This window comes from Ranitomeya imitator, chromosome 1 (genome assembly GCF_032444005.1).
Source record: "Ranitomeya imitator isolate aRanImi1 chromosome 1, aRanImi1.pri, whole genome shotgun sequence".
In the NCBI taxonomy this organism is placed as follows: Eukaryota; Metazoa; Chordata; class Amphibia; order Anura; family Dendrobatidae; genus Ranitomeya; species Ranitomeya imitator.
This window is the reverse complement of record NC_091282.1, coordinates 317,408,244-317,427,158: the sequence shown is the minus strand read 5'-3', so window position 1 is coordinate 317,427,158 and position 18,915 is coordinate 317,408,244.

Here is an 18,915-nt window from a genome sequence, read left to right as displayed (position 1 = left end):
CTTCTTCGTACAGAAGAAGAATGGAAAGTTGCGTCCTTGCATAGACTACAGGGGTCTTAACGCCATCACCATTAAGAATAAGTACCCGCTGCCCCTGATTTCTGAGCTTTTTGATAGGCTACGGGGAGCTAAGGTATTTACCAAATTAGACCTGCGGGGAGCTTATAACCTGATTCGCATCCGTGAGGGGGACGAATGGAAGACGGCGTTTAACACCAGAGATGGGCACTATGAGTATCTGGTGATGCCCTTCGGGCTCTGTAATGCCCCAGCCGTTTTCCAAGACTTTGTCAACGACATCTTCCGGGATATGCTTTCCACCTCGGTCGTAGTCTATCTGGATGATATTCTCATCTTCTCTCCAGATATTGACTCCCACCGGAGAGATGTTGGCAGAGTCTTCGACCTCTTACGGGCAAACTCTCTTTACACAAAGTTGGAGAAGTGTGTGTTTGAGCAGGAGTCTTTACCTTTCCTGGGCTATATCATCTCTGCCCAGGGATTGGCTATGGATCCTGCCAAACTACAGGCTGTGATGGACTGGCAAGAACCCCATTCACTTAAAGCGGTGCAGCGCTTTATGGGGTTCATTAATTATTACCGCCAGTTCATTCCCCATTTCTCAACTTTGGTAGCTCCCTTGGTAGCCCTCACCAAGAAGGGAGCAAATCCCAAAGTGTGGTCTGAAGAGGTCTCCAAGGCCTTTTCTTCTACTAAGTCTCATTTTGCTAGCGCTCCCATCCTACATCGTCCCGATGTCGATAAGCCGTTTATAATGGAGGTGGATGCCTCTTCCGTTGGTGCTGGAGCAGTCCTCTTCCAAAAGGATGCTCAAGGTCGGAAGCATCCGTGCTTCTTCTTCTCCAAGACCTTCACACCAGCGGAGAGGAATTATTCCATCAGGGACAGGGAGTTGCTAGCGATGAAATTGGCTTTCTCAGAGTGGAGACATCTCTTGGAGGGGGCTCGTTTTCCCTTTCAAGTTTTTACAGACCACAAAAATTTGCTCTATTTGCAAACAGCCCAGCGGCTAAATTCTCGCCAGGCCAGATGGTCCTTATTCTTCTCCCGATTCCACTTCACCCTCCATTAACTCGCTGGGGAGAAGAATATTCGAGCTGATGCTCTTTCTCGCTCTGTTATGTCATCTGAGGAGGAGGAAGGAGAGCCTCGGCTTATTGTTCCTTCTGAGAGCTTGAGAACCGTGGCTCCAGTGTCGCTTGAGTCTGTGCCTCCGGGCAAGACTTTTGTGCCCATAAATTTGCGACCGGAGGTTCTCTCTTGGGCTCATTCCTCCAGGGTGGGTGGACACTTTGGGACAAAAAGGACATCTGAGCTGCTGGCGAGGACGTACTGGTGGCCGCATATGCTCCGAGATGTCAGAGATTACGTTCTGGCGTGTGTCTCATGCGCCAAAAATAAGTCTCCTCGACAACGGCCGTCTGGGTTACTCTATCCCTTGCCGGTGGCAGACAGGCCCTGGGAGATGGTCGGGATGGACTTTGTAGTGGGTTTGCCCAAGTCTCGCGGCTGTACCATCATTTGGGTTATTACCGATCATTTCTCGAAAATGGTGCATTTGGTGCCGCTACCACGGTTACCTTCTGCACGGGCCTTGGCAGCGTTGTTCATAAGACACATCTTCCGCCTGCACGGCATGCCAGACAAAATTGTCAGTGACCGGGGTCCCCAGTTTGCGTCTCGGTTCTGGAGAGAGCTTTGTCGTCTTCTCAGCATTGAGTTAAATCTCTCTTCCGCATATCATCCCGAGACGAATGGGTTGGTAGAGAGGGCCAATCAGACTCTGGTCACATATCTACGACATTTTGTTTCTGCCAGGCAGGATGACTGGGCATCTTTATTACCATGGGCAGAGTTCGCCCTTAATAACGCTGTAGCCGACTCCACTGGTCAGACTCCTTTCCTCCTTAATTACGGCCAGCATCCGCGGGTTCCTGTGCCTATGCCCGTGTCCTCTGCTGACTCCAGGGTGGCAGACTGGGCAGTGGAGGCACGGGACATTTGGGACCGCACTCAGGATGCCATTCGGGCCTCGAAGGAGAGAATGAGGTCCTCCGCCGATGTACATTGGCGCCCTGCCCCGACCTTTGCTCCTGGCAATTTAGTGTGGCTCTCCGCCCGTAACATCAGGCTGCGAGTTGAGTCCACTAAATTTGCTCCTCGCTACTTGGGCCCATTCAAGGTCCTCGAGCAGGTTAATCCTGTGGTCTATCGTTTGGCCCTTCTGCCACGCCTGGGTATCACCGACACCTTTCATGTGTCCCTCTTGAAACCCGTGTATATGTCCCGGTTTTCCGAGTCATCTGCTGGGACATCGGGTTCGTCTAAGGACGATTATGAGGTGAACGCTATTTTGGGGTTCAAGGTGGTACGTGGCAAAAAATTTTATTTGGTAGACTGGAAGGGTTATGGCCCCGAGGACAGGTCCTGGGAGCCTGTTGAGCACATTCGGGCCCCGCAGCTCATTGCTGCCTTCGAACGTAGAGAGGCCCAAGGAGGGGGGGCCCTAGGAGGGGGGGTAATGTTAGGAGTCGAGTTTCCTCTGCTGCACAGGGGGAATCTCGATCCGTCTCCGCTGCGGTCTCCCATTCTTCTCCAGCCGCAGTGGAGTCTGCTCAGCAGGGACGTCGATCCCAGCGTCTCGCTCAGTCTGACTCTGTGCGAAGAGTTACTGCTGCTTTTCCTGCTTCTGCCATTGAAGCCAGTGCTGGGCAGCGGCGAGTGGACGTTTCTGGATCTAAGTCCTGCTTTTCTCTGTCTGAGCATGCCCAGGGCAGGATCTCCCGTTGGAGATCGAGGGTCACATGCTCAGGTACTGCAGCACATCCCATTGGTCCTTTTGGCAGGTCCTGAAAGGGCAAAACTTCTGTAGCTGTTTCCTGTGCTTGCAGCTATATAAACTGCGCATGACCGCACGGCCATGCGCTAGTATTGTCTTGTTAATATGTGTGTGTGTTGTGAGTGAAAGTCGCTCTTTAAATAACTCTCCCTATTGAATGTCTGTTCGCGGAAGGTGTATGTTTGCTTTCTAGCGCCCGACTTATCCAACAGCACGAAACACACATTACAGCTACCAGTTGCTGTGTCCGCCAGTACGGCGCTGTGCGCTTGCTCTGCGCTTTCCTGACCCAAGCCTGGGTGGTTAGTGGCGTCCGTCAGTGCGGCACCGCACGCACTCTTGTGCCTTAATATTATTATTTATGTTCCTCTGACACACCCAGTTGCGGTGTTGTGCCAGCAAGTGTCTAATCGGACTTCAATCCTGTGTAGGGGTTGAGTCCGCTGACTTCTTGCTCGCGCTTTATGTGCGGTACTGCGGTCCTGTGACGCAACAGGATCGCTTCCTTCACGCAGGGTGAAGTTAACCCATGTGTGTATACTTAGTACCACCATATAGTCCGTCTTACTAGCAGCAGGGTCTTTTACCTGCACGGTGGACCTCGGACTGCGAATGCACCTAATACCATAACATCTGATTCTTGGTGCGTTCCGCCAGTCCCTAACAGGTTGTTTGTTTATTGTTTTTAAATGTTTTTATCTATTGTTGTTGCGTGTTTTGGACTCTAGTCTAATCCAGTTTTCGCATATGTTTTGGTAGATCCCCTCTTATTACATCTTATAGTGGTTGGTGCCCTCCATCCCTGTTTTGTTGTTGCTTTCTACCCTTTTCTGCACACTCTGGTGGATTCCTCTGTTATATGGAATATTTTGTGCATGTGGAGTTTTTGCTGTGGATCTGCAACACAGGACTAAGGAAGAAGAGGGAAAACTGACCCTGCACTATGACTAGGCTGAAACCCTATGATGAAGTGGGTGACCCATTCACTGTGAATAGATCCACCGATGATCCTAGGTTAATCTCAAGCAAAGACCTATAGAATAGGGGAAGGGGTTCCCTAAAAGAACTAAGGAATGGTTACAAAAACGGGTCACCTGCTAATAGATAACACAGAGAAGGCTGCAGAAACCAATAGAAAAGAGAAACTAAGGCTAGCAGAACCAGAAGTATCAGCACTGCACAAATAACACACACAGAATACAAAGCAAAGCACCAAGCTAGAGCTCAAGCAGATTAACACTGTTGTCCAGCAAAGACTGGGGGGCAGTTGCTGGTTAATAAAGAGTGATACAAACACCTGACCCAAGACAAACCCAGCACCAGAGGAAAAAGACTGGCAGCCAGAACTCCACAAGAAAATGGCGGATAGTCACAAACTAAACAGATTCTAACAGTACCTCCCCGTTAACAAGGATCCCCTGGATCTTCTAGGCCGGGCCTTATTCGGAAATCCCCTGTGAAAAGCCTTAATTAACCTTGAGGCTGAGACATCCACAGCTTTCACCTAAGAATTGTCCTCGGGATCGAAACCCTTCCAGGACTCAAGATACTGTAACCCTCCTCTAATGCCACCTGGAGCCAAGAATGCGTGAAATCTCAAACTCGCAATCCTCATCAATTGGATGAGCAGATGGCATAGCCACCTTATCTAGCGTGTCAACCTTCTTCAGCAAAGATACATGAAAAACTTAATTAATTTTCCAGGACGAAGGAATGTCTAATCTTACGGCTGCCGAGTTGACAATGTGAACCACTTTGAATGGTCCTACAAACTTCGGCCCCAACTTTTTAGAAGGGATCTTCAAACGCAGATTTCTAGAGGACAACCAAACATTGTCCCCAACAACAAACCTCGCCTCCCTTCTTCTCTTGTCAAAATATTTCTTAGACCTCCTATTAGCCTGTTTAAGATTATGGTGCACACTGGTCCAAACCCTTTCCAAATTTCCAGAAAAACTCTCCACCTCAGGCACCGCTGCCTCAATCCTAGAAAAAGTACCGAAAGATGGATTCCTCCCAGTACAACAAAAGAAAGGAGAACACCCAGCCGAAGAAGACGTATGATTATTGAGAGCAAACTCAGCTAATGGTAGATATTCCGACCACATCTCCTGATTGTCTGCTTTAAAACATCTCAAAAACTGCTCAACGTCCTGTTTCTTACTTTCGGTCTGTCCGTTGGACTGCGGATGATAGCCCGACGAAAATGACAAATATACCTTAAGTCTGTCACAAAAGGCATGCCAAAAGTGAGGCACAAACTGTGGTCCCCTATCAGAGACAATGTCCTTGGGAATACAATGGAGTCTGACAATATCTTTCACAAATGCCCTAGCAAGTGTCTTAGCGCAGGGTAATTTATTGAACGGGACCAGATGACACATCTTACAAAACTGGTCCACTACAACCCAGATAACAGAAAAACCCTCAGAGACCGGTAGGTCGGTGATAAAATCCATTGCAAGATGGTTCCATGGAGAACTAGGAACAATAACGGGCAAAGCAACCCTGCCACTGAAGGATGAGAAGCCTTAGACCTAGCGCACATGGTACACTGACGCACCCACTTGACAATTTCTTTTTGCCACCCCAGCCACCTGAAACTCCGACCGATCGACTTTTTTGTTTTGGCAATCCATAGATGACCCGCCAAGCAAGACTCATGACATTCCGTAAGCAAAGCTCTTTAGGCACAAATAATTTCCCATACGGAGTGTTAGTTGGGGCCGCATCCTGGACTTTAAGATTGCTATTTTCCAACTCAGAACCTATTGCTGCCACGACCACCCCTCTCTGCAGAATAGATTCTTCCTTTTCAGTATTAACTGCTGGGAAGAAACTTCGAGACAAAGCATCAGCTTTAACATTTTTTTGTCCCAGGGATATATGTCACAGAGAAATGGAACCGGGCAAAAACAGTGCCCACCTAGCTTGACGGGCATTCAAACGTTTAGCAGCATCCAGATAAATCAGGTTCTTATGATCAGTAAAGACTTGTATAAGATGTCTAGTGCCCTCTAAACATGTCGCCACTGCTCAAGCGCAAGCTTAATAGCCAGCAATTCTCAGTTCCCAACATCGTAGTTGAGCTCCGCCTCTGAAAATTTCTTAGAAAAGAAAGCACAGGGATGCACCCCATCCTCTCCCTCCTGGGACAGAACAGCCCCCACGCCTACTGATGAGGCATCCACCTATACCAGAAAGGGCTTAGTCTCATCTGTCTGTATCAAAACAGGACCAGAGCTAAACCTCCCCTTGAGATGCTTAAAAGCCTTAACAGCCTCAGGGGACCATTGGACAGTATTGGAACCCTTCTTAGTAAGATCAGTAAGTGGTTTTGTGATAACAGAAAAATTATTTATGAATTTTCTATAATAATTAGCAAACACCAAAATTCTCTGAATTGACTTCAAGCATTCAGGTCTAGGCCACTCCAATACCGCCTGAACCTTCATCGGGTCCATCTGAAAACCATCACTGGAAACAAAGTACCCCAAAAACCTAATTTTCTGTACCACAAACTCGCATTTCTCCAGTTTAGCAAAGAGTGTGTTTTCTCTCAGAATCTGCAGAACCTCATGGACTCTCTGTCAATGCGACTCCAGATCAGGCGAAGAGATCAAAATATCATTCAAATGAACAATAACACTCCTACCGATCAATGGCCTCAGGATGTCATTATTAAAATTTTGAAAGAACGCCGGAGCATTTGTAAGGCCGAAAGGCATAACTAGCCACTCAAAATGACCTTCCGGGGTATAAAAGGCTGTCTTCCATTCATCGCCTTCTTTAACCCGCAGCAAATTATATGCCCCACGGAGCTCGATCTTAGAGAACCACTTGGCTCCAACTAATTGGTTCAACAAATCCGGAATTAGCAGCGAGGGGTAAGGATTGCGCACAGGGATCTTATTAATCTCTCTGAAATCCAGACACGGCCTAAGACCCCCATCTTTTTTTTTTACAAAAAAGAACCCCACAGCCACAGGGGATTTAGAGGGTCTTATATGTTTTACAGAAAGACTAGTCAGTAGGTATTCCTTTAAGACCTCCCTCTTGGGAATCGTCAGATTAAATAAACGACTCTTAGGGAGAGTAGCACCTGGGACGAACTCAATACCGTAATCTCTATGAGGTGGAAGAGCTTGTAACTCCACTTCTGATAATACTTTTCAGAATTCATGAATGGCTTCAGGTAGCTCATTTTTCACAACAGCAGCAATGTGAACATCACATTTCCCATAACACTCCTGACCCCAGGATCTTATCGTACTTGACGACCAGATAAGTACAGGATTGTGCATTTTTAACCAGGGTAACACCAGGACAACTGGAAAAGGCAATATATCAAGTACAAACAAATCTAAAGAATCCTGGTGTTCCATATTCACAGTGAGTGGAAACCCAGTGACCTCTCAAGAAACACACCCATGCTCTAGAGGAGTGTTATCAATCGCAACTACAGGAACAGGGCATGATAAAGGTACAAAATCAATCTTATACTTGTCTAGAAATTGTTGATCAAGCAAATCAAGTGCAGAACCATAGTTCACCATCACTTGAAAATCAATCGCATGACCCCGACAGGTAGAACTACCAGAAAAAGAAACTCCTGCTGACCGTAAAAATGCAATGCGAAAGGGTCTGATTGACCTTTTATTTCTTTTTTCCTTGTTTATGCGTCCTTCACATTGCTTAATAAAATGGTCAGCCTTACCACAATAAAGGCATAGCCCCTCAGAGAATCTTCTCTGCCTTCCCTGGGAACGAGAGGACATCGCCCCAAGTTGCATCGGCTCCCCACAGTCAACAGGGCTCTCCAGCAAAATTGAAACCTTCTCATTCTGTCTACCTCTCAATCTTCTATCCACCCAGATAGCTAATTGCATAGCAGCCTCAAGCGTAGCAGGTGCAGGATATCCAATGAGCAAATCTTTAACCCTGTCATTCAAACCTGCTAAAAACTGACTCTTGAGTGCTGGATCATTCCAGCTGACCTCTGCAGACCATCGTCTGAAATGGGTACAATATCTTTTAGCGTCGCCAGAATCCTGTTTCAGCCACCTGAGTTCTGCCTCGGCTTTACTGATCCAATCAAGATCATCATATAATACCCTCATAGCAAAAAAAAAACATTTCAACATATATATATATATATATATATATATATATGTGTGTGTATATACATATATATATATATATATAGTGAAGAAGAAAAGTATTTAGTCAGCAACCAATTGTGCAAGTTCTCCCACTTAAAAAGATGAGAGAGGCCTGTAATTGACATCTTAGGTAGACCACAACTTTGAGAGTCAAAATTGAGAAAAAATCAAGAAAATCACCTTGTCTGATTTGGTAAGATTTGTTTCGCAAATTATGGTGGAAAATAAGTATTTGGTCACCTAAAAACATGCAAGATTTCTGGCTCTCACAGACCTATAATCTCTTCTTTATGAGGCTTCTCTGTCCTCCACTCATTACCTGTAGTAATGGCACCTGTTTGAACTTGTTATCAGTATAAAATACACCTATATATATAATTGTATGTATATATAGACTTTTTCAGGACAATTAAATATTTTTAATACTCTGAAAGCATAAAATAAATTCAGCAAAATGTTGGTAAATATATATTTTAATATTACTATTCTCATTTGAAAGGCCTGAAGCTGGTCATCTGATGGTGTTTCTACGTTGCACTGTATTTAAAAAAAAATCAAAGTGTAAGATAACTAAAACCTTGAGGTAGCTCAGCTCTGCAACATTACAGAGCCATACATTATAGCATATTGCTGCTAGCAAGGCAGATGGCTGAACTCAATAACAAGGGATAAGAAAGGACGAAAGCATGGCAGCAGTATTGTTGGATGCAATTTCTCTTTAAATGGATTAACCTGAGTGCTAAATTTTCAATTTTAGAATTTCCTTTAGTTTTTTCCATTGAACACATCTGTTTGCTGGCATTGAAATAAGGAAACGATGACCTTATCAGATTCAACTGCTGCATTTGGGAGTTTTCTTCTTCTTCTCTAAGCTTTCGAATCATTGCTTCTATTTTTCATGCTTTAAAAGAAACATGGAAATATGCCAGTGCTTACTTACAGATTTTTGGAGAATTTCTACATGCAGAATGTTGAAATTATCTGCTTCCACAGACATCCGGTTCACAAATTATCTGTCAAAAATTCTGAGTCTGTATCTCTTTTCTTAATATTCCATACTGAGCTTAAGTGAATATATGACCTTTTTTTACATTTCATCTTTGGTGTTATGGTTTATTCTTGACACCTGTTTCCCTGAATTTATGGACTTCCAGCAACTTATCAAGAATAGGGTAAATTAAAAATTAAGTAAATATTCAATTAAGGAACTCATTATACCTATGTACCACTTTTTAAAAATATAGGTCAAAATATAATTTTCCATCTAAATGCAGGCTAATAAATCATTAAAATAAATAAATAAATAAATTTGTATTATGACAAACTAATAAATACTGATATTTGAAATTACTGCAATATTCAGAAGGCTGCTTACTGTTAGTGTCACGGGGGTATTGGGTAGACTAAAGCTGATTACCCGGGCCCCTGCGATATCCCTCAGACTAGGGAAAACCCTGTCTGTCTCTCTCCCAGAATTTACACTGATGGTGTGCTTGTCTGGGCCGCCAGGCCTGACCCTGACTCCTGTTTCAGCCCTATGCTGAAACCTCCACCCGCCACCCAGTGATAAGACCACACACCAACCTACACAGAAAGTACAGACAGGGAAAACTAAAAATGCACCACACCGCAGACACACAGGAAAACACTATAATGTGCACAGGGCAAAAATAAACACAAATATAGGAAGGAGAAATACGACAAAGGATAATACACCACCAGATACGATACTTCAACACCTAGACCACCACTCTAGACCAAGATCACCAGGCACAAGACACAAGCTATAATCGGCGACACCCAATGTCCAGAATGACTATTTAAAGGCCACGGGCGTGACCCAGCCTCCAACCAGAATACCAGCCAGATTAACTCTGGATAACCTGGATAAAATCTAGCCGGCGCCACTGAGCGTATAGTGGACAAATGTGGAAGTACCGCTGTCTGTCAGACGCCCTAGTGTGAACAGCATCCGACATGACAGTACGCCACCTTCTACGAGGGACCCCAGGGCCCTCACGACTTATAGGACCCGGCTTGTCCGGATGGCGGCGGTGAAATATACTGACTAGCCGGTCTGCATGTATGTCCGAAGCTGGTACCCAAGACCTCTCCTCTGGCCCATAACCACACCAGTGTACCAGGTAATGTAATGTGCGGTGCACTATATGAGAGTCAACCACCTTGGAGACTTCAAACTCCAAATTGCCATCCACCAATACTGGAGGTGGCTTTGGCGCCGCATCCACGGAACCCACCACCTTTTTTAACAGAGATCTGTGAAACACGTTGTGTATTTTATATACCGTAGGAAGCTCCAATCGGTAGACTACCAGTTTAATGATGGCGGTGACCCTAAATGGACCAATAAACCTGGGACCCAATATCAGGGATGGTACTTTGAGCTTTATGTTTTTTGTGGACAACCACACCCAATCACCCACACTCAGGTCCGGACCTGGCACATGTCTACTGTCAGCCACTCATTTGTACCTAGCACCCATGCTCAGCAAGCTCTGTTTTACTCTCCTCCAAACAGATGACAGTTGTGCTCCTAGCTGGTCCTCCTCAGGAACGCCAGCAGAGCCACCCTGACGCAGAGTACAAAATTGAGGATGGTACCCGTAAACACAAAAGAACGGGGACTCCCCAGACGATTCCTGGTGGTGATTGTTAATGGCAAACTCAGCCAAAGGAAGGAATGTCGAACATTCCTCCTGGTTGTCAGAAACAAAGCAGCGTAAGTACTGCTCCAAATTCTGGTTCATACGCTTGATCTGACCATTTGACTGAGGATGAAATGCCGAAGAATGCGACAACTTGATCCCCAGCCGTAAGCAAAAAGCTTTCCAAAACTTCGCCACAAACTGAGTACCCGTATCAGACACAATGTCAGACGGGACCCTGTGAAGTCTGACCACCTCCTGCACAAAAACCTGAGCCAAAGTCTTTGCGTTAGGCAACGAAGGCAAAGACACAAAGTGCGACATCTTTGAGAACCGATTAACAACCACCAAGATGACCATGTTCCCAGCAGAGGAAGGTAGGTCTGTAATAAAATCCATGGAGATCTCCATCCATGGCCTACTGGGTACCCCTAGAGGATGTAATGAGCCAGCAGGATGGGAGCAAGGCGTCCTAGCCCTAGCACAAGTGGTACATGCTGATACGTACGAGACCACGTCCTGTCGGATTTTGGGCCACCAAAACCGATGCCACACCAACTCCAAGGTAACCCTAACACCTGAATGGCCAGCCAGAACAGCATCATGATGCTCACCCAACACCTTTAGGCGAAGATGGAGCGGTACAAATGATTTGTTAATGGGAAGCTCTGGTTGTACTTCCTCCTGAGCCTCGGCAATTTCTGTCTCAACCTCTGTCGTGAGAGCCGAGACCACTACACCCTTTTGGAGGATGGGTACCGGATCTTCCTGAGGTTCTCCCCCGGAAAACACCTGGATAAAGCATCTGCATTAGTGTTCTTAGACCCCAGACAGTACGTGACAAAAAAGTTGAAACGCGTGAAAAACAATGCCCAGCGAGCCTGCCTGGGGGACAGATGCTTGGCTGACTCTAAATAAAGCAGATTTTTATGGTCGGTGATAACTGTAACCTGGTGGACCGCCCCCTCCAAGAAGTGTCGCCATTCCTCAAAAGCCAACTTGATAGCCAACAACTTCCTGTTGCCGATATCGTAGTTACGTTCGGCGGACGACAGCTTCTTGGAAAAGTAGGCGCATGGACGCAACTCGCCCAAGGATGAGCCTTGTGACAGCACCGCCCCCACTCCAACCTCAGACGCATCGACCTCCATGGTAAATGGTTTTGATACATCTGGTTGCACCAGAATGGGGGCCGAAGCAAACTGTTCTTCAGAAATTCGAATGCGCGCACAGCAGCCTCCAGCCAGGAGGAGAAATTGGTACCCTTTTTCGTCATGTCAGTAAGCGGTTTAGCAATGGTAGAAAATCTTTGATAAATTTTCTATAATAATTAGAAAATCCAAGGAACCGCTGGAGTGCTTTTAGGTTATCAGGCCATTCACAATGCAGCACCGCTTGCACCTTTGCGGCGTCCATTTTAAACCCTGAAGCAGACACAATATAACCCAAGAAAGGCAACTCCTGAACAGAAAAAACACATTTCTCAAGTTTTGCATAGAGCTTATTTTCCCTGAGTAGCTGTAACACCTGCCTCACATGCTCTAAATGAGTATCACGGTCGCATGAATAAATGAGAATGTCATCTAGGTACACAGTAACGAATTTCCCCAGTACATGCAAGAACACATCATTTATGAAATGTTGGAATACAGCAGGCGCGTTTGTCAACCCAAATGGCATCACCAAATTTTCAAAATGACCCTCAGGAGTATTAAAAGCTGTCTTCCACTCATCACCTTGACGGACTCTTATGAGGTTGTACGCCCCCCTGAGGTCAAGCTTGGAAAACCACTTAGCACCAGCCACCTGGTTGAACTAATCAGGTATCATTGGCATAGGGTATGGATCACGAACCGTAATCTGGTTTAACTCCCTAAAATCCAGACACGGGCGTAGTCCTCCATCTTTCTTCTTAATGAAGAAGAACCCCGCTGCCACCGGCAAGGACGAAGGCCTGATGTGCCCTTTGCTCAGACTCTCAGCAATATAGTCCTTTAGGGCTTGCCTCTCAGGACCAGAGATGTTAAACATCCTAGCTTTCGGCAATTTGGCCCCTGGTTTAAACCTAATAGTACAGTCGTAGGGTTGATGTGGTGGCAATTCAGAGCAACGCTTTTCAGAGAACACATCTGCGAAATCCAGCAGTGACTCAGGAATGCTGGAAGTCACAGCGGACACACATGTGGCCAGGCAATTCTCCTGGCAAAATCCGCTCCACTGAATTATATCCTGAGTTTTCCAGTCAATCACCGGGTTGTGCATAGACAACCATGGAAAACCCAGAACCATTTGTGCAGGAAGATTACTGAGCACCCTACATGTAACTTGCTCAGAATGTAGGACCCCAATGTGGAGTTTAACCTCAGCCACAAACTCAGTAATCTCCCCCTGTGGGAGTGGAGTAACATTGATGTGACCACCCAGATAGGATGAGACAGTTTATCGACCGTGAACCCGGCCGTGCACGCAAACTCCTCATCAATGAGATTAGTGGCCGACCCACTATCCACAAAAACAGTGATTGGCAGCTCTCTGCCAGCGACCATAACTCTGGCAGGGAGCATACATTGTGAAACCCCCATGGAGGATATGCATAAGCTCAGATTGGCCTCCTCCACACCCTCTGAGCTTAGAAGTTTTCCGCCGTTGTGCTTTTCTTAGAAAACAGAGGACAAGCATTTACCTAATGCCCTTTTTTACCACAGCAAAAACAGGCTCCCTGCTTCCTGAGTGAGGAGGCAAGATGATGTGACACCTCTGTGATTTGCATAGGCTCTGTGGGCTCACCTGCAGCAACCACACGTGCACCTACGCCCTCCCCCATAGGCGGCATCTCTTGCGCCCCCTGACGCAAACGGCGATCAATGCGGACAACAAGACTCATGGCAGACTCTAGAGAAGCAGGAGTCTCATACATAAGGAGGGCTTGTTTAACCCTTCTCGAAACCCCATGTACAAATTGACTCTGCAGCGCAGGGTCATTCCATTGTGTGTCCACCGCCCAGCGGCGAAATTCAGAACAGTAATCCTACGCCATTCGCTCCCCTTGGCGGAGAACGCGTATTTTAGACTCTGCTAGAGCCAGTCTGTCAGGATCATCATGTCCAAGAGCAGAAAAAAAAAATCTCCACTGAGTTAAATGCAGCTGAATCAGATGGTAATGGAAATGCCCATGCTTGGGGGTCTCCGTTCAGTAATGACAATACCAGGCCCACACGCTGAGCCTCATTACCTGAGGAAACCGGGTGCATACAAAAATACAATTTGCAAGCTTCACGAAAAACAACAAATTTACTGCATTCCCCAGCAAACCTCTCAGATAAAGGGATCTTAGGCTCTGCGACTCTACCTGCAGTTTCATCTTGCACATTAGATACTACAAGACCTTGTTGCTGAACTGCCCCCTTCAACTCAGTGACCTGTAAGGACAGCGCCTCCAACTGGTGGGTTATGAAAGTCATGGGATCCATGGCATCCAACATTTATTTAGGCCGATTATAATGTCACAGGGGTATTGGGTAGACTAAAGCTGATTACCCGGGCCCCTGCGATATCCCTCAGACTAGGGAAAACCCTGTCTGTCCCTCTCCCAGAATTTACACTGATGGTGTGCTTGTCTGGGCCGCCAGGCCTGACCCTGACTCCTGTTTCAGCCCTATGCTGAAGCCTCCACCCGCCACCCAGTGATAAGACCACACCAACCTACACAGAAAGTACAGACAGGGAAAACTAAAAATGCACCACGCCGCAGACACACAGGAAAACACTATAATGTGCACAGGGCAAAAATAAACACAAATATAGGATGGAGAAATATAAAAAAGGAGAATACACCACCAGATGTAATACTTCAACTCCTAGACCACCAATCCAGACCGAGATCACCAGGCACAAGACACAAGCTATAATCGGCGATGCCCAAAGTGCAGAATGACTATTTAAAGGCCACGGGCGTGACCCAGCCTCCAACCAGAATACCAGCCAGATTAACCCTGGATAACCTGGATAAAATCTAACTGGCGCCACTGAGCGTATAGTGGACAAATGTGGAATTATCGCTGTCTGTCGGACGCCCTAGTGTGAACAGCGTCCGACATGACAGTTAGGTGCTGGGATTCTCCTGCTGCACGGGGTAAATTCCAAGCTTTCCCTCATCTGCAGTCTCCAATTCTGCTTTTCAAAAACCTGACCTGCACATCCAAACATAGACTAAGTGTGAACAGGTGCTGAACCTAGAGTCGCCAACTCGTATATAGTTAAATAAATAAGGCAGCACACTGCAGCGCTAGAACATACAAACTTGAAATACGAAATTTGAACTGCATTACTGCACTAGAAATATGAAAAATGAGAGCGTTTAGCGCATAAAAATGGCCAATTTTATGTGTACCTGGTAGCCACTTTACGGCAACTAAAATTCTCTCTCTCTATGGAGGGGTATTGGAGAATTTTAGTCTAGGAAGAGTATGTACCCATTCAGATGGAGACGTTTATTCTCAGCGAGGTAAGGCAAGCGTAGTACCTGGTATAAGAGAGATGCCGTAAAGTGGCTACCAGGTACACATAAAATTGGCCATTTTTATGCGCTAAACGCTCTCATTTTTCATATTTCTAGTGCAGTAATGCAGTTCAAATTTCGTATTTCAAGTTTGTATGTTCTAGCGCTGCAGTGTGCTGCCTTATTTATTTAACTATATACGAGTTGGCGACTCTAGGTTCAGCACCTGTTCACACTTAGTCTATGTTTGGATGTGCAGGTCAGGTTTTTGAAATGTATTCTCTAGCCTTCTGATCGTGCACTCCGCCTTCTAGCCACAGGTGTTTTAATTACAGCAGGTCCAATACCCCTCCATAGAGAGAGAGAATTTTAGTCTAGGAAGAGGTTTCACATGTACCCATTCAGATGGAGACGTTTATTCTCAGCGAGGTAAGGCAAGCGTAGGACCTGGTATAAGAGAGATGCCGTAAAGTGGCTACCAGTTACACATAAAATTGGCCATTTTTATGCGCTAAATGCTCTCATTTTTCATATTTCTAGTGCAGTAATGCAGTTCAAATTTCGTATTTCAAGTTTGTATGTTCTAGCGCTGCAGTGTGCTGCCTTATTTATTTAACTATATACGAGTTGGCGACTCTAGGTTCAGCACCTGTTCACACTTAGTCTATGTTTGGATGTGCAGGTCAGGTTTTTGAAATGTATTCTCTAGCCTTCTGATCGTGCACTCCGCCTTCTAGCCACAGGTGTTTTAATTACAGCAGGTCCAATACCCCTCCATAGAGAGAGAGAATTTTAGCCTAGGAAGAGGTTTCACATGTACCCATTCAGATGGAGACGTTTATTCTCAGCGAGGTAAGGCAAGCGTAGGACCTGGTATAAGAGAGATGCCGTAAAGTGGCTACCAGGTACACATAAAATTGGCCATTTTTATGCGCTAAACGCTCTCATTTTTCATATTTCTAGTGCAGTAATGCAGTTCAAATTTCGTATTTCAAGTTTGTATGTTCTAGCGCTGCAGTGTGCTGCCTTATTTATTTAACTATATACGAGTTGGCGACTCTAGGTTCAGCACCTGTTCACACTTAGTCTATGTTTGGATGTGCAGGTCAGGTTTTTGAAATGTATTCTCTAGCCTTCTGATCGTGCACTCCGCCTTCTAGCCACAGGTGTTTTAATTACAGCAGGTCCAATACCCCTCCATAGAGAGAGAGAATTTTAGTCTAGGAAGAGGTTTCACATGTACCCATTCAGATGGAGACGTTTATTCTCAGCGAGGTAAGGCAAGCGTAGGACCTGGTATAAGAGAGATGCCGTAAAGTGGCTACCAGGTACACATAAAATTGGCCATTTTTATGCGCTAAACGCTCTCATTTTTCATATTTCTAGTGCAGCAATGCAGCTCAAATTTCGTATTTCAAGTTTGTATGTTCTAGCGCTGCAGTGTGCTGCCTTATTTATTTAACTATATACGAGTTGGCGACTCTAGGTTCAGCACCTGTTCACACTTAGTCTATGTTTGGATGTGCAGGTCAGGTTTTTGAAATGTATTCTCTAACCTTCTGATCGTGCACTCCGCCTTCTAGCCACAGGTGTTTTAATTACAGCAGGTCCAATACCCCTCCATAGAGAGAGAGAATTTTAGTCTAGGAAGAGGTTTCACATGTACCCATTCAGATGGAGACGTTTATTCTCAGCGAGGTAAGGCAAGCGTAGGACCTGGTATAAGAGAGATGCCGTAAAGTGGCTACCAGGTACACATAAAATTGGCCATTTTTATGCGCTAAACGCTCTCATTTTTCATATTTCTAGTGCAGTAATGCAGTTCAAATTTCGTATTTCAAGTTTGTATGTTCTAGCGCTGCAGTGTGCTGCCTTATTTATTTATCCAATTCTGCTTTGACAACTGCGGGTGCTGCTGAGCATAGATGTCTTCGGTCCCAGAGTCTTGCTCAGGCTCATGCTATTCTGGTTCCGTAGCCAAGCCTATGGTAACCAGCAGTAGTCAGCGACGAGTGAACACTGTGGAGACTAAGTTCAGAAATCGCCCTGCTGAGCTTGCTCATGATGTGGCGACGTCTCGATGGTGGTCAGTCATCAGCTACTCTGGTGATGTGGCAGCTCCGAATTGGTCCACGGGCAAGGTCCTGTCCGACTGGAATTGAGCTGTACATATAAAAGGTTCTTAAAGGTGCACACCTGCACTAGTATCAATCTAATTTCATGTGTAAATGTACTTTGCAATGGTGTGGTCTGTTTCAGCATGTGCTCAGGTTCAGCTGTTAGCTGTTAGAATTACGGCACCTCCAGAGAGGAGTTTGTTTGTGTGGATTCAGGGCTGGCATAATGCCACTAGAATTCTGGCACCTCCAGAGAGGAGTTGCTTGAGTGCTGTTGATGACTGTCTGACCACTGTTGCTACCTGTTCCGTTAGTGGGCTTCGATTCTCTGTGAAGTTAACAGGGATCGTGTCTAGCATCATATCTTTCATTGCTGTGTGTGTGAGTGAAACAGCTCTATTGCTGAGCATCTGCTTCGTTACTGTGTGCGAGTGATACTACCTTGTGTGCTGGTCACTGAGTCAACTTAATCTCAGTTTGAGCTAGCAATCGCTCACTGCATTCCCCGCCATTGTTCACATTAGCTACAGTTTTACATCTCTGCATGGTGGACCCTGGGATGTGATTGCACTTCCTCATTAAATCTATTAAGTGCAATCTGCCAACCCTAACAGTATACAAGTGCCAGGGTCTAGCTAGCAATGGTGGATGAGCAGTGACTACAGCGGTACATCCATCAGCTGGAGGGTATGTTGTCCGCTCTTGAGCAGACAACTTCAGCAGTGAATTTTACCGCAGTTGCAGCATGAGCTGCCAGTGAGGCCGCTGCCAGGGTCGCTGCTACAACACCTTCCCGTCTTTCCCACGTGTCCCGCTCCCCGATAAGTTCTCTTGTGAAAGTCAGGCTTGCAAAGGATTGTTAAACCAGTGAGCATTTCAGTTGAAGCTTCTGGCCTCACGTTTCCTGTCTTAATGGGCCAAAGTGGGATTTGTAATATCTCCATTGATGGGCAGGGCATTGGAGTGGGCTGTGCCACTGTAGGAGCATAATGACAAGCTGATTTGGGGAGTTTTTCATTTTCTGGATGCTCTGAGACAGGTCTTTTTAGGTCCCCAAGTGACTCACGACACCGCGCTCCAACTTCTGGGGTTGACTTAGGGCTGTTCCATGGTCAGCCAGTTCACCATCCAGTTTTGGACCCTAGCAACCAAGCTAGAGTGGTTGGATAAGGTCCTCAGGGCTGCCACTAGGAATTTCAGTGCCCCATACTGGCAAAATTTTCAGGGCCCCCTTAAGACTCCGCCCAGGCTCCACCCCAGCCCCGCTTCCACCCCTCGAACTGTCCACAGCCCCACCGCTGTCTCTTAGCAAAACTCCACTTCTCACAAATCACACATTAAGCTTTGTTTTGGCCAAAAGGTTTTTTTTTAATCTGAGATGACAACAAGGTAGACTCTTTTGGCCGGGCCCTACTCTACTCTAACCTATTATACATTTGTTAAAATATGCAATACAATTTAGATGTATTTTTATTTATTTTTCAATTTTTCAAATGACCAATAATACCACATACAAGGGACAAATACCGCAACACCATGACCAGACACCATATTATCACCACATAGTGACCTATAATACTATCTACAAGGAACAAATACCGCCACACCATGT